Here is a 14,040-nt window from a genome sequence, read left to right on the forward strand (position 1 = left end):
AGAGAGAGAGAGAGAGAGAGAGAGAGAGAGAGAGGTTTGACTCACACTGAGGCTCACTCCGCTGGTCCTGATACTGCGTGCCTTCTCATTTGTCAAATGGGTCCAGGGCAGGGTTGGGTTTTGTTTTTTTTTTCTTTTTCCCTCCCCTTTGCCTTTTTTTTTTTTTTAAACGACTCACCAAAATTCAAATTGTGTTTGCTAAAAACCTCCGTGGGGCGGGCGAGGCGGCGAGCGGGCGAGCGCCCCACATCGCCAGCATCCAGAGCAGCCGGACGATTCACGCGGTCGCCCAGCTGGGACCCAGAGTCTTAGGTTTCGGCGGCGATTTGTTTGCCAGACTCATTGGCACGTCGACACTCAAGTGGGATTTACCCCTCGTAAAGTGCTGGAAGGACACTCGGGGCCGGGGGCACGGGGGGGGCGGGGGCTGCTGGCACGCGAGGCAGGGTGCTTTCTGGGGCCCCCACCCCCAGGCTTTTGGGGCGCAGCTTTCCCTGGGCGCCTCGCCGCGGCTGGGCGGGCAGCAGTCGGCACACCAACCAGCCCGGAGCCGCCGAGTGCGAGAAACCGCCCTGGCTGGCGTGGAAATCCAGCCTGTTGGACTAACTAACCCGCCAGCCCTGGGTGAACGCAAGGGGGGCTTCTCCCAGCCTAGAACCCCACTCTTCTCAGATTATAAATGCACAGGGCCGGCGAGTCCACGTCTGCTAAGAGACTACTCTGTGGCTGCAGCGGGCAAATGACATGGTTTATTTATTTAATTGTTTTCCTTGCCTCGCCAGCCCTCCTCGGCCAAATTAGCATTCTGCTCTTGCAGAGGGGTCTCCCTCCTCCCCTTTATTTTATGAAGTAATAATTATTCATTAGTAGATTTCCTTAGTCTTTTTGCTATAAAATAGGATGTGATCTGCAAATCAAAAGAAAATATTAAGACTCGAACACATCCTTGGTCCCCACAGGAAAAAAAAAAAAAAGCACATTCTTGGCAGCTGTAAAGTCATGATCAGGGATAATGCCATATTTTGTGATATAGATTTTGACCCAGTGATCGGATTTTCGTTTGCTTTTTCTGAGCAAGAGTCTGTTCACAGCCTCTCCTTCGATTGTTAGGTTTCCTGCACGAACCCTTGCTGCTGGCTTAGCAAAGCCCTGTAGGACAGAGACACCCTGGAAGTGCTGGGGCACCCTCAGGAGAGAGCACTGAGGGCTGGACGCAGGGACTGGCCACCAGGGGCACCCCAACCGACCCCTCCATGAGTCTCCCTGGGACACTCAGCCAAATGACAGCTTCTGGACTGAGCCATCAGCTCGCAAGTCACTTTGCAGGCTAATCAAAATGCCTTCTGAAGAAAAGGAAATTAATGACTCCGCAGCTCCATGTTCTGTTGTTCTGTTTGCAAACGTCATCAATAACTATAAAGTCTTCACTCTGCCAAACACTGGGCCCCAAGCAGGCAGTTTCTTTCTGCTTCTCCCCTTACAAACAGTCCCTCCAACACGCTGGCTGGGACTCACACATCCCGTCAATTTACAGGTGACACAGTAGCATGCTTAAGCCCAAGCAAAAGTTGATATGGGGTACAGGCTGGTATTTTATGCTGGGCTGTTGTTTTTGTTTTGGAAGGGGGGGTGGGGTGGCAGTCATTAATTTGAAAAATCCTCTCTATATATGTTGTCTCAGATGTCACATTCGTCTGGTTTGCAAATAAAATGTTTCTCTCTTTCTTCTTCCTTTTCTTTCTGCCTGTCTTTCATTATTATTATTTTTTTTAATTTTGCAACTCACAAAATCAAAGGGAAAGGCACTCCGCAGAACACCTATGGAATAAAAGGTCAGAGATTCTGCCTTTTCAGTGCTTCCTCTCCCTCCCCCAGCCTTGCCTTTTGCCTCCAACTACTTGCTGTGCTGACTGGGGTTTGCCTTGCTTCCTTTCATTCTTTTTCTCACTGGCACTGGAAAAGGCTGCAAATGCCCCCCAAAGAGGACAGAATTTTCCCTTCAGCTCACTTCCACAAGAAACACAATAAATAATACATGGCACTTTAATAAGACCTTATCTGAATGGTTTGATGGAAAACAAATGCATGATGCAAGGAGCCAATAGCTGCTCTCGGCTGCCCTGAGCCAAGCCTGGGTTTTCCAGTCAGTTTTCTCCCCAAAGTTTTAAACCCTCTGTGGGTGATTTCGGATTCCTACAGACCCATTGGGCAATCATGGCCCAGGCTTCCGCTTCAACTCAGGTGTTCACTGTCAGACGCCTTGGAAGTCTGCAAAGTGAGACAACGGAATGCAGACCTCCTAGATGCATCTCGAAATGGAGTCCCAACAGTCCTGCCCCCAGTGCGCGCAGCCCAGGAACAGAGCACCGGATGACCCCAGATCAAGGGGGTAATGCCATATCTGCAACTGCTGCTCACTCGATGGCAAGACTCTGCCAGCCTTTTGCAGCACCGGGGGATGCTGAACTTGAATTCCACCTCAACACAGGCTGAGGAATAGCCACATGAATGTTATCAGCTCTCCAGCGATTCTACATCAGTAAACGGGAGGAGTGGGCGGGGAGGCAATGCCCCTCTCTCTCTACAAAGAAGCCCTGGGCACTCAGTACCACTGGAGTTTCTGTATCCCATGCCAAGGTCAAGGGCCACCAGCCTGCCTGCTTTTCAGCCACAAGGCCTCTTAAGTGAATGGCTGTACATACCGTGCAGGGAGCAGTGCCTCTTCCAAACGATACTTCCTTAGGCCACTGTCCCCGTTTTCATTTGATCCACACAACGGTATTTGTAACTCTGCCTTTACTCAAATTCGCCAGCTATTTAAAGGAATAGAGGAAATCGTAGTTGTTGTTTTTTCTGCATCTCATAACTCCTTAGTGTGGCTTCCTGGGGCAGTCCAAAAGGTAGACGTTTAATGAAAGGAAGATTTTTCTAGGGGACGTGCCAAGACTCAGGGCAGGAAAAACTCCAGGGAGAGAGAAGGAATGGCTATTTGCTCCATGACAGTGACGTATGCTACCCTCACCTCCAAATTCTGATACAGGCAGTTAGATAGTCTCAAGCTTCAGAAAAGTGAGACTAAAAGTGTCTGGAGAAAACGTCACTATTGATTGTCTCTGTCACAAGCACTTTGAGTCACCTACTTGTTGAAACACTTAGGTGATATTTGGTTAGCGCTGATTACATTCCAGGCACTGTTCCGGTCCCTAGGGCTTTATCAGTGGGGGAAGGCGGAGACTCCTGACATCAGGGAGCTTACATTCTGAGAAGGGGCAGGAAACACGGATAAGCAGTAAACAGTACAGAGCACAGGAGGCGATGAGCACTGTGGAAAAAACAAGAGGAGGAACAGGATCCCAGGATGGGGACACCTGCGATGACGGGGGCTGGGTGGGCTGCAGCAAACGCTGTAGAAAGAGCGGGCTCGCTCTGCTTTAAAGGCGGCGTCAGCAAGAAAAGCCTCCTGCACCCTCATCCCTTCCACCCTGATTGGCGAGCCCCCTGATTTGCCGACTAGATTAACCCTGGTGCTCTCTTGGGTCAGTCCACTGAGCGTGGTGGTGGGAAGTCTGAGGCTCCTAATGTCTAAACATCAGAAACATTCTCACCTGCAGCTTTAACTACGTGAAGTACAGGACCCAACACACTGTCTGGCAGATAGCAGGCACTGAGAAAACACTGAATTGGTGGGTGGACGGACGGACAGATAGATGGACGGATGGATGGATGGATGAAGGGATGAATACAATAGGAATTTGGACCAAATGACCTTGACTTCTTGTCTCTTTCTGCTTAACAAGGAATCCAAGGATTCTGAGGGGTTTTTTTTGTTGTTGTTTTTTTAATTTGATTTGATTTGATCTCTCTGTATGTTAAGCTGGCCCCTTGGCCTCTAAAGTGAGGTCTCAGCCCCTGATGGTCCCTCTGAGCTACCCTACAGAAGCGCCATTCGTCAGACAGTTTTCCTGGCAAAGGCATGCTCACTGCGAAGCGTGGAGTTGGAGGGCCGAGAATCGCCCTGCTCTCAGAAGAGCACTGCGTTCAGAGCAAGGAGCTGAGGCTTAGGCAGAACCAATTCCATGCCGTTGGAGACAATTGCTTTGCATATGATAGCAGGACTGAGCTGGGGACAAGAGGCTGCTTCTGGGTCAGGGACTGTCAAGCTTCCTGGGCACAAGGTGTCCGCGGGACCAAGACACCCAAGTACAAACCATGCCCCAGTTCACAACTAGCTCCCACTGCAAAAGCTCTTTTCAAAATTCTATGGGTTGTTTACCACCGTTTTTTGCGATCTTCTGTCCACGAGATTGACATCAATTATTTTTAAAAATCGACTAGTTAAATAAATAAAATGCTGACCAGTACTGTCTAGAATTGATGTGGTGGAGAAGTGGGTAGCCTCAAACACTTGGTGGGATTCAGAACTGGTAAGGTTCTGGACATGACAGTTTGGCACTCACGATGTGCTTATTTTTCTACCTCATTCGTCCGGTTCTAGATATCCATCCAGCAGAATACCTGAGATGGGTGCAGAGATGCACACACCAGGCTATCCATCCCGGGGCTGCTTGTAAATCAATAGGACAATAGTAAAGCACATTCCAGCACATGCATACCATGCAGCTGTTAGAAAGAATGAGGTGTGTCCACGAGTCTTCCCTTGGAAAAATCTCCAGGAAAGATCGTTAAGAAGTTTCAGAGAATATGTAATAAAAGTGCCTGGGTGGATACCAAACACAAGCAACCCCAAACAATAAAGACCTACAATCTCTTTGTGTGTGTGTGTGTGTGTGTGTGTGTGTGTGTGTGTGGTGTGTGTGTGTGTGTGTGTACATATAGACAGACACATGGACAAAAGTGCCTGCATGCCCACTGGTGGAGGTATTCTGGGTCTACAGAAACACACAACCTAGATTTGCAGCCAAGATTTGCTACTTTCAGGCTATGTGAACATGAATGTGTGAATGAACCGCTCTGACCCTCAGTTTTTTAATCTGTAAAATGGGGCTAATAACAGCTCCCTCACAGAACTGCAACGATACCCTGATTTTTTTCTCCCGAATTCATGAACTTTATTATTAAAGTTTAAAACCAGTAAAAGCATGGAATGAAATTAATGACTTCTAATTATTTTTGGACAAGTTAGTAAACACACACACACACACACACACACACACACACACACACTGGCACATACCATCTGCTATCATCATCACTTCATAACAGAAAGGGCATTTTGTACCAAAAAGTAAGAAGGACATAATCTCAAAATAAAGGACAGCCCTTCAAAATGATTAAATTTTAGTCTATTAAAAATTTCACTAAATTGCCCTTAATTTTCTCATTTAGCTGCAGTCTGTTGAAAATGTCATTATGAAATCAGATGACTGTGGATCAGCATTTGGGAACCACGGAGATAATGAATGGAAACTGCTTCTTAGCACAGGCCCTGGCACACCCAGCATCAACGGACACCTGTTCACTATGGCGGGGTTCTCGAAAGCAACGAGCCCCGACACTCGTGAGGCCGGGATAACGGCCCCTTCTCCCCCACAAACCAAACACCTTGGTCATTTCTGAGCTCCACGAAACGCCTTTCACATGGGAGAGGCTTCACAGAGGTCAGAGGAGCTGAATAAGCGGGACCTCCAGAGTTCCTTCCCTTCCGTCAGGGACACGGTGGTTGCAGCCTGCTCATTCACGGCCACCTGAAACAGGGCGGCTGTGACGGAGGATGCAGGACCCCCTTCCTGCCTCACCGGAGGGCATGTAGGATACTGCGCCGGGGGCCATCCATCTTTTGGGGGCTCACTGCTTGGGTGTGCGGCCTCCGCTTCACACTTTTATGGTTCTATTAAATGTCGATGGAGTTTATAACTTAAAACCTTAAAAACCTGAGTTTCATTCTAAGAGGAAATAGTAATTTGCCTGCCTAATTAAGTGGTGAAAAGATAAAACACCACGGTACGTGTGCATTCTGAGACCGGCGCTGGTCCTCTAGTAACCGCTCAATGCGTATTCGCAACTATTATATGAATTCTTTTCATTCTCAGTCCCTGACCAGTTGATGACACAGACATTCCGCTTTTTTTGTTCGCTAAAAATGACACAAACAAGACCCACAAAGTCAATACACTTACGGAACGACTAACTCCAAATGCAATTTTTTTTTTGAGATTTTTTTTCAAGTGACGTGTTATTTATATGAAAATGGGTAGACACCACCTTTCTGCCCTGGTCTTCCAAGTACACACACTTTATGTAACCTTGCTAATGAGTTAAATGAACACAAACTGACCCCTAGTCCTTGTCAATAAAATTCTTCACCAGCTGTATCTCACACAATGACAAGGCAGGTCTTTTACTACTGATTTTGGGAGCTGACAAGGGCAACACATGTAAAGAGATTGCTTTTAACTAGCATGGAAATGAATAAATAAATAAATAAATAAATAAATAAATAAATAAATATGATTATATATTATTGTTATATATATTATATATTTTATGTATATTATATTATATATTCACAAATCCCTGTAAGGTAGGTTTTCATAGCCCCAATTTACAGAAGAAGCAGCTGAGGCTGCAAGAAGAATACATCTTGCCCTGCTAATAAGAGATGACAACAGTGTTTCCAATCAGGCCTGTTGAACAAAAACGCCAGGAAGTGCTCTTCCCATCGCCGGGCTATATATACCAGTAGCCGCACAGATACTGGCTACAAAGTCATCATCATGTGAGTCATCATTGTTTGCAAAACCCTAACGAGCACGTCTCTGAAGCGTTCCTCTATGTCAATTCAGTTGCGAGATGTCCTTTGCTAGGTGGCCACCTAAATTTTATAATATGGCATTTTCCTAGCTTTCCTGTCCCGACTTGAGTACAGGAGGAGAGAGTCCCACGCCATCCACCGTCTACCTTAAGCTCTTCAAAAGTAAAGACCCTGCCTCCACTCGTATTTGCCAACAAACTCCATCACGATCTCCAACAAAAGTGACAACTTCTAGAAACAATGTTCTATCAGAGCAACCCACTGAGGCACCTGTCAGGAGAGACCCAAGACACACACCAGGCAGAACCCCCAATTGAAAAACACCTAGAGCAAGCAAATAACTTACATTCCCGGGGAGCTTTCCAGCAATAATAGGTGGCAGGAGGTGGTGGCCAGAGAGCGTGCCTTTGGCACTTGAGAGGGTGGGAGTCTGTTTCCAGTGCAAAGGACAGAATGTAAGAGCGTGGGACAAGGGACAGTAGGCGGTAGAGACAAAAACAGCAAAGTGGCGACTTTTGCTGATGAACAAGTAAGTGGGTGGGGAAGCCTACTTTGGGAAGCCTCCACACCCCGCCCACTTTGTGTTGCGACTTTCTGGATGGAACTCGAGCAAATGTGAAGGCAAAGTCTGCAGAAGAGTCTGTTTCTTTTCTCTGACAAGCCAGGCTGCGGGGCGCTCTTGGACCCCCAAAATGCTCACAAGTATTTATCTCTATGCCACACAAGTCACCCTCAAGCATCTCCGATTAGAAATGACTTTAACATCTCAGGTTCTGGGATCATCCCCTTTGACCTCAACCTGCCCAAGGTCGTGTCTTGGCAGGCAGGCCAAAGCCAGCTGCAAGGAGTCTCACTCTCTGGCATTATCAGCACGCCTTCAGAGGCTGGTGGTGACTGTGGGTGGTGGCCTAGGAAGGGTGTGAGGACTCCAAACAAAACTAGGTTTGTCTGCAAACATCAGAAGGTCACATTGCAAATAGACCAGATACTGGGCAGAAAACCTTCCCGGTTCTCAAATATCTCACCTTAAGCTCTCGAAACACACAATCTCTGGAATTTCAAGTCTTTTTATTTTTTTTAAGTATTTTGTTGGGGAACTGTGTGATTTTCCAGGACCCATCAGCTCCAAGTCGAGCAGTTGTTTCATTCTAATTGTGGAGGGCACAGCTCAGTGGCCCATGGGGGGTTCGAACCGGCAACCTTGGTGTTATGAGCACTGCGCTTTATCCAACTGAGCTAACCGGCCACCCTGGATTTCCAAGTCTTAGTCCCCAAATTGCAATTCCAGTTACGAGCACATCATGTTCCTACAACTTCATCCGGCCTGTTAGCTCAGACTTTTATATTCCTGGTGTCTGGGCTCCATCACAAGACCCACACTGGAAGTTTAGCCCCCTCACCAAGTTCCACAAGACATCCGCTCATATAAGACACACTTGAGTTTAGCAGACATGAAGACTGTGGAAGTATAAGGAAGAGAGAAAACAGGAGAAGTGATTATCACCTTAGAAACACGATTCTAGAAGGATCTGCGTGCATCACATCCTTGCAAACGACGTTAGGCTATTCTCCCACTGTCGACATTCACCAGACTTTTCCAGTTCCAGGCTTTCTCTGCTGTGCATCTATTTCCTCTTCCCCTTCCTACTGGCAGGTGGAGAGCAAATTCTCACCTCCACCCCTGTGTCCCATGTTCCCTGCTCCTTGAAAACTGGCATCAATTGTCCCTGTGCCCTTGAGGGGATCGCCTTCTCACCCAAACTGGCATCAAGCCATTTGTCCAAACCAAAACAGCACTCTCCATACCATGATGGATTGTGTCCCACCCTTAGAAGAAGAGCATTTTCATCTCGTGGTTCTAGATAGAATAATTCCACACTCTTTCAGCATGATGGCATGTAAGAGAAAAATTAGGTTTATGCCCTGGCTGGACCCTCTTCTGCACTTGTGTGGCAGAATTCTTGAGTGTTCCATGAACGTAAGATCTCGCTTGGTGGCATCTTGTGCTTTGTTAGGTCTCGTAACTCCTGTATCCCAGTCGTCATCACCTTGTAGGACCAGTTGCTATGATACTTTCTGCACATTTGGGGAGGGTTTGCAGCAATGGCTGGGAACTACTGCTTTCTGGAAACTTCACCACATCTGCAGCCTTGAGTTCTCTTCACAGGTTCCCCTTCAGTAACAACCATGAACCTCAAACAGCCTCCTCATCTCACTATGAAGGTCCCATCCCCACTGCTGTTTTAACATCTCCCCAGACAAAATATTTGCACACACCTTACCCTCTAAGGAATTGTCTGTTTGTTAACAAGCACCTTTTTCCCATTTATTTAACCTTGCAACCTCAACATTTGCCCTATACGCCCCCTTTCGCTGCTCCGAATGGTCAATTGATTCTGAAATCATATCATTTTTAACTCTCCAATCTCCCAACCACGAAGCCTCCCAATTTTCCATTGCCGTTGTCCTGGTGCATCACATTATTCTCTGTAGCCTAGATTAAAAAATTAAAATTAAAAAAAAAGCTATGCTTCCCTAATTGGTTCATTTGCTCTCAGTTCCTCCCAACTCACACTCTACGTTGATTTCACAGGGGGATTTCAAATAGACAAAACCGAACATGCCAATCTACCATTCAAAAGGCAGCACTGGCCCCTCCCACGGGGGAGGGCACAGTATTGAAAGCTTTAACCTGGTACTGTACCTCTTACCTTGCAACACAACTGCACATCCTTTCATGTACCTCCCTCTCTCCAGATTCTAGTCACCTCGTACATAGTCTTATAATTGCTTATGCCCGGTGCATAGTAATACATCTCCAAACATACGTTCTTCCCCTGAAACTGCTTTAATGATAGGAGTGTACAAATCCCAGACGACCCAGTGTGGAATTAAATAAATAACCTCAGAATGAAACATGCACCGCTGTGTGTTTGCAGTGTCGAGATGGAGACGGAGATGGCAGCACCCGTGTGGGTTTCCCTGTATTCTTCGCAGGGGCAGGGCTGGGTACACACCGATAGCCCCGTGTCCCTCGTGGGGATGCTGAAATGCAGAGGGGTTATGTAAGCATCCTGCACGTCAGTGACACAGCCACTGTTGACAGTGAGCTCCCTGTCTGCTTACTATGTCCTGCCTCCAACTCCTTTGCACACTGTCATGTGCAGGCGCCATGAGAACTTTTTTCCTCCCGACGTTGCATCCCCGTCACCTTAAAACAGCATCTGGCTGATAGGAGCAGACGCTTGTTGAATTTTGGTTGAATAAATGAGAAAACTTGGCTATGACAATACAAGTCCTCTCCACCTCCATGCTTCTGAGATCTGTACCATTCTCACTCATTCGTTCATTCATTCATTCACTCACTCACTCACTCATCAGCCACATCTTTAGTGTATTCTCCGTGCCAAGCATGGTGCTGACCCTGGAGATACACAGCAGGACACGAAACTTACATTCTATATTAACTGGATATTTTTAGGTCATCCGGTTTTTAAAAAATTACCTTTTGCAACTCTGTATCAGCGTGTGAATCAGCGCTTTCTCAATATTATGCAACACATTAAAATACTGAAGGGAACTGGATTAGGAAGCTAATTGAAAACAACATCAGTTATCCAGACCCCCGATTTCAAAATCGGCATGCAGCAAAATAGCCTTATTTTCTCACTAATTGGCTTTCCAATAAATGTTTCATATTTTAATGTATAAAATTTAATTTATAAAATTCATCTCTACTCTGCGTCTTTTATCTGTTTTACAAATGGAGTTTCATGTAGAATTTATTTGTAAAAGGATTTCTACTGGGGTAAACATATATACATACACATGTGTATGTGTATGTGATGTGTATGTATATGTATCTGAGAACCACTGCTTCGCTATGTGACATCATATAGGTTTACCTCCTATGGGGGACCAAAAACGAAAAGGGCCTGTTCTGAGCCTACAGGTTTTACTCTATCCTCATATTGCCTTCTTGCCAATGAAGTGGATGGTAGTAAGGACTGAGGGGACAGATGACTTTTGCTCTGTTCTGTACAAGCTGGGTGACTTTCAGAAAGCTGTTCAAACTTTCTGGGTCATGGGCTCATAAAAGCATGAGTGCTTTTAGTTTTGTCCACAATTTGGATAACATGGAATACTGGTGGTAAACTGCTTAGTGCAACCCATAGCACCTAGTAAGTACAGTATGCAGGTGAGCTTCATAGCTTCATGGTGATGACGGCAGTGATGGTGGGGATGATGGCAGCGATGGTGGGGGTGATGGCAGTGATGGTGGGGACGATGGCAGTGATGGTGGGGATGGTGGCAGTGATGGTGGGGATGGAGGCAGTGATGGTGGGGATGGTGGCAGCGATGGTGGGGATGGTGGCAATGATGGTGGGGGTGATGGCATTGATAGTGGGGATGATGGTGAAGGTGATGATGATGGTGATATGGTCGTTGCTGATTGTGAACTCAAGGGTAAGCCAATATAATTGGGAAAAACAGAGAATTGGACAGAGCTCCATTCTCTCCAGCTGGGCAGATAGGGAGCCACGTTTTTCATCCTTTCCAGGAAAGCCCGCTGCTAGTTGACTATTCTGCCCTCCTCTCTTGACTCCAGTGTCTCCAGCTAAGGAAGCAGTAGGAATCGCTGTCACCGTCTTGACTCCCCCTGCGTTCCTCCACATGATGGGCCACAGCCATCTCTAAGGAGCCTCTCTTGTAGAGCCAGCAGGAGCTGACAGCGCTCTTCCTCAGGGTTACTCTAGGGAATGTTAATATTTTATGACCTCTTTAGCGAAACACCAAACTCCAGGGTGCTGATACTTCGTCTGATATCACTCAGACTCTCAGCAGGCTGCCCCCCTCCCTTTCTGCAACCCTGGCCTCTCACCAGCCAAGCCATTCTGATATGTTTGCCCACATAGCCATGGTCCTTTCAAGACCCACATCATTCCAAGAAATGTCATAAAAAATAACAGCAAAGGTAAGAATGATCGAATGCTTGCTCTGTGCTAGGTGCTATGCCAAGTATTTTACGTTCATTATCCGATTCCATCTTCCCAGAAACCCAATGAGGATGGTATCTAACCCCCCACCCATTTCACAGATGAGGAAACTGAGAGTGGGAGACGATAACGTTTGAATCCATGCACTCGGGCCCTAACTCAGGTCATGATGATTTCCGTGCCCCTGATCTTCCACTTAATTGCAAAAAGCATTCCTGAAAATGGATTTGCAAGCAGAATGTCTGAAAGTTGAACAACTGAAATGAGTTCTCTGAGACTTGGGTCTTTCCCCATGGATTAAACTGGATTACAAAACCCCAAACTATGGTAGATGCTGCCTCCCCCTGACCCCTGTGGGTTATCTGAAACCACCACAGGGCTCTCTCTGTTGCCATGGAAACTCGGGCTCAGGTCTTGACCCAATGCGTGAAGGGGTCCTAGGTAACTCTTTCCCCTTTCCTTCCACAGAGCAGGAGTACAGTGATCTCAGCCAACACACATGGGATTTGAATGTGGTTTTTGGTCAAGCAAACCGCCAAACAAACAACTAGCTTACAGTCCATTCCATTGGGACTATGGCCCCCAGTTTTGGAAATACAACCAGAGAAGAATAGTTTATAAAGCAGAAACAGACATACGAAACGGGGGACGGAGTCAGATGCAAGTCCATATTTACATGGCTTGAGCCCGTGTATGTAGTATCAGTCTGTATCTGTGATTTACAGTTCCCACTTCTAAGTTCATCTCCTTCTAGATCTAAATGTATTTAGCTACCTAGTATACAGCTAAAGCTTCAAGGAAACAGCCAAAGCTTAACAGGACTGTTGAGGCTCTTGGTGACTTTCATTACTTTTTTATTGCTAATCAGTATCAACCAAGTTTCCTATAATGAACATGGGGTAGTTTCATAGTAAGGAAAAAGAAGGTTTCCCCACCTTCCTCCTTTTTTTTTTCTTTTCTTTTGTTTTAAGTTGGCCAAGTCAAGTTGCGAAAATATTGTACTTCCTTCTCTGTCATAGGCAGGTCAGTCTCACCGAGGGGAGAGGCGGGCAAAGAATGGGGGTGTGGTCTACCAGGGATGAACTTTGACCTCCTCACGACCCCAGCCCTTTGGAGGTCGTTTAAATAGTGATTCTAGAAAGAGGCAAAGCGCGCTCTTGCATAGTTACTGAGCATTGCTGCTCCCCATGTAAGCCTAATTAGAGTCACCAAAGAAGTTTCTTTCTCGCCTCTCCAGGTCCTCTGTGACAGCTCATCATTCCAGTCGCACTTTCGTCAAGAAAACCTCATATCTATTTTTATGATGCGGACTGCTTGTCTTTACTCGCTCTTAGTAAACAGATCAAGACATTATGAGGACCAGCGCTGTCCTCAGGCAAATGAGAATTACTAATTTTCTCTCTATTTAAGTACTATGCTATCTCCATCAATATTTATTTCACACGCTAAGACCAAGAGGCTCTCGGGACAAGGCTAACCTGTTTGGCACCATCCACCCTCATACTCCCAAGACATCTGGTATTTATCGCCCGTGCTCATTTTCAACAGAGAAAGCAGCCTCTGAAATGTAGCTTCACCCTGGAAGTGGGATTTTATTTAAACGATAAAGCCCTAATTCCCATCCTGACACTTAAGCTTATTCACGAGATGGGGTTTTCTTTAAGAAAATGAGAAGAAGCAAGAACTCAGACTCCGGGACTCTGTAAAGCTACATGCTGCTTGGGTGACGGTGCAGGTAGACGGGGATGAAAGTTAGGTCATGTCACCCTGAGTCAAAACCTTGTCTGATCACGCTAATGGTGAGAAAACATGCACCTACTATCAGAGGTTTCTCCATGCTAAGCATTCTAAAAATGATTTACATGCATTATTTTACTTAATCCCCAAGCCAGAATTTTTATTCATGCACTCACTCATTCATTCCTTATTTAATTCATATATAAATATTTATAGAGTGGTAAATTATGTTCTAAGCATTGTGCAATTTGCCCAGGATACAGCACTTAGACATACAAACAAGCAAACAGACAAACAAATGAACAAAAAACAGCCTATTTAACTCTGATGGAACTTAACGTCAACTGGCAGAGACACATTTAAAAAATCAATTCCACCAGTTTCTTATAAAACTAATGTCCCAGCAATTTCATTCTTGAGCATTTATCCCAGAGAAATGGAAACTGTATTCACACAAAAATCTGCATGTGAAGTTCTATGGATAATAGCTAAAAATAGGAATCAGTCCAAATGCCCTCCAACCAGTGAATGGTT

At 46.1% G+C, this 14,040-nt stretch overlaps 1 long non-coding RNA gene across 1 annotated transcript in view; it reads left to right on the plus strand.

Moving 5' to 3' along the window:
- LOC109395278 (uncharacterized) overlaps positions 1 to 1,332 on the plus strand; it is a 1,801-nt gene extending 469 nt beyond the window's left edge. The window contains exon 2 of the long non-coding RNA XR_002126610.1: positions 1,111 to 1,332. This is a non-coding gene — a long non-coding RNA (uncharacterized LOC109395278). The remainder of the gene's footprint in view (positions 1 to 1,110) is intronic.
- The last annotated feature ends 12,708 nt before the right edge of the window (positions 1,333 to 14,040 follow it).

This window comes from Hipposideros armiger, unplaced genomic scaffold, assembly GCF_001890085.2.
Source record: "Hipposideros armiger isolate ML-2016 unplaced genomic scaffold, ASM189008v1 scaffold_461, whole genome shotgun sequence".
Lineage (NCBI taxonomy): Eukaryota > Metazoa > Chordata > Mammalia > Chiroptera > Hipposideridae > Hipposideros > Hipposideros armiger.